Genomic DNA, 2500 nt, shown 5'->3' with positions numbered 1-2500 from the left:
TATGTTGGGACCAGTCAGACCAGTACGTTGGGACCAGTCAGACCAGTACGTTGGGACCAGTCAGACCAGTACGTTGGGACCAGTCAGACCAGTACGTTGGGACCCGGGCAGGGAAACGCAGTCATGTGGTCTTGGGAGACTCCGCCCTCTGAGGGCCGGGTCTCTTCATCCTCTCAGCCCTTCATCTCTTCATCTCTTCATCTCTTCATCTCTTCACTCCTCTTCTTCTGTCCATCAGTTTGTAACAGAACCTTCGGTGAACCGTGCCCGAGACCAGGTCCACCAGTAAAACCAGGTCCACCAGTAAAACCAGGTCCACCAGTAAAACCAGGTCTACCAGTAAAACCAGGTCCACCAGTAAAACCAGGTCCACCAGTAAAACCAGGTCCACCAGTAAAACCAGGTCCACCAGTAAAACCAGGTCCACCAGTAAAACCAGGTCCACCAGTTAAACCAGGTCCACCAGTAAAACCAGTACCTGTTGGTGTTTCTTTAAAAGTTTGATCGATCAGGAAAATGTTTATGAATTAGAGACAAAAAACGTTATTCAGATTTTAATTTGGTTGGTTGGTTGGTTGGTTGGTTGGTTAACCCTCCCTCTCTGTGGTTGGTTGGTTGGTTAACCCTCCCTCCCTGTGGTTGGTTGGTTGGTTGGTTGGTTGGTTAACCCTCCCTGTCTGTGGTTGGTTGGTTGGTTGGTTGGTTGGTTAACCCTCCCTCTCTGTGGTTGGTTGGTTGGTTGGTTGGTTGGTTGGTTGGTTAACCCTCCCTCTCTGTGGTTGGTTGGTTGGTTGGTTGGTTGGTTAACCCTCCCTGTCTGTGGTTGGTTGGTTGGTTGGTTGGTTGGTTGGTTAACCCTCCCTCTCTGTGGTTGGTTGGTTGGTTAGTTGGTTGGTTAACCCTCCCTGTCTGTGGTTGGTTGGTTGGTTGGTTGGTTGGTTAACCCTCCCTCCCTGTGGTTGGTTGGTTGGTTGGTTGGTTGGTTGGTTGGTTGGTTGTTTAACCCTCCCTCCCTGTGGTTGGTTGGTTGGTTGGTTGGTTGGTTGGTTAACCCTCCCTCCCTGTCTGTGGTTGGTTGGTTGGTTGGTTGGTTAACCCTCCCTCCCTGTCTGTGGTTGGTTGGTTGGTTGGTTGGTTAACCCTCCCTCCCTGTCTGTGGTTGGTTGGTTGGTTGGTTGGTTGGTTAGTTGTCCATCCGTCCTCTCGTCTCCTTCTCTCCGTCCTCTCGTCTCCTCTCTCCTTCCCTCCGTCCTCTCGTCTCCTTCCCTCCTTCCTCTCGTCTCCTCTCACCTTCCCTCCGTCCTCTTGTCTCCTCTCTCCTTCCCTCCTTCCTCTCGTCTCCTTCTCTCCTTCCCTCCTTCCTCTTGCCTCCTCTCTCCTTCCTCTCGTCTCCTTCTCACCTTCCCTCCGTCCTTTTGTCTCCTCTCTCCTTCTCTCCTTCCTCTCATCTCCTTCTCACCTTCCCTCCGTCCTCTCGTCTCCTCTCTCCTTCCCTCTGTCCTCTCGTCTCCTTCCCTCGTCCTCTCGTCTCCTTCCCTCGTCCTCTCGTCTCCTCTCTTCTTCCCTCGTCCTCTCGTCTCCTCTCTTCTTCCCTCGTCTCCTCTCTCCTTCCCTCGTCCTCTCGTCTCCTCTCTCCTCCATCAGGACAGTGTTTTATTATCACACATTTTCCCGGAGCTCCCCTCAGACGCCCCCCCCCCCTCCCCCTTCGCCCTCGCCCCCCCCTCGCCCTCGCCTTCGCCCTCGCCGCGCCCCCTTATTAGTCACCAGGAGCGGCTTAAGTGAAATATTATAAATAATCCGCGTATTGAAATCTTTTATCAGCTGTGTCACTTTCATTATTCAATAAGCGATTAGTAACAGTCTTCCCAATTTAGCCATTAAGCACCGAGAGCGCTCCGCCGCCGGCCGGCACGCCGCCTGTCACGCCGCCTGTCACGCCGCCTGTCACGCCGGGCGGGCAGGTGAAGTATCTGGTGTCAGAGCGAGGCTCGCCGTTATTCATGAGGGGGAACCGCCCTCTGGGGCCGCGCTGCCGCAGGTGGGACCACGCCGGCTCACACGGCGGGGACGTCTCTGACTCTCACTCGTCGTCCTGTGGGGGTTTTGAATCCGACTTGTCCAGGTCTTGTGGGGGTGTTGACTCAGACTTGTCCAGGTCTTGTGGGGGTTTTGACTTGGACTTGTCCAGGTCTTGTGGGGGTTTTGAATCCGACTTGTCCAGGTCTTGTGGGGGTTTGACTCGGACTTGTCCAGGTCTTGTGGGGGTTTTGAATCCGACTTGTCCAGGTCTTGTGGGGGTGTTGACTCAGACTTGTCCAGGTCTTGTGGGGGTTTTGACTTGGACTTGTCCAGGTCTTGTGGGGGTCTTGACTCGGACTTGTCCAGGTCTTGTGGGGGTTTGACTCGGACTTGTCCAGGTCTTGTGGGGGTTCTGACTCGGACTTGTCCAGGTCTTGTGGGGGTCTTGACTCGGACTTGTCCAGGTCTTGTGGGGGTT

The 2500-nt window shown here is 54.5% G+C and overlaps 1 protein-coding gene across 3 annotated transcripts in view; it reads left to right on the top strand.

Annotated features, from left to right (window-relative positions):
- agap1 (ArfGAP with GTPase domain, ankyrin repeat and PH domain 1) overlaps window positions 1-2500 on the top strand; it is a gene marked incomplete at its 5' end in the record, with an annotated part of 124760 nt that overhangs the window by 96475 nt on the left and 25785 nt on the right. The gene's annotated exons all lie outside the window — the stretch shown is intronic.

Source organism: Echiichthys vipera (assembly GCF_963691815.1).
Source record: "Echiichthys vipera genome assembly, chromosome: 23".
NCBI classification, from domain to species: domain Eukaryota; kingdom Metazoa; phylum Chordata; class Actinopteri; order Perciformes; family Trachinidae; genus Echiichthys; species Echiichthys vipera.
This window is presented reverse-complemented; position numbering and strand designations above follow the sequence as displayed.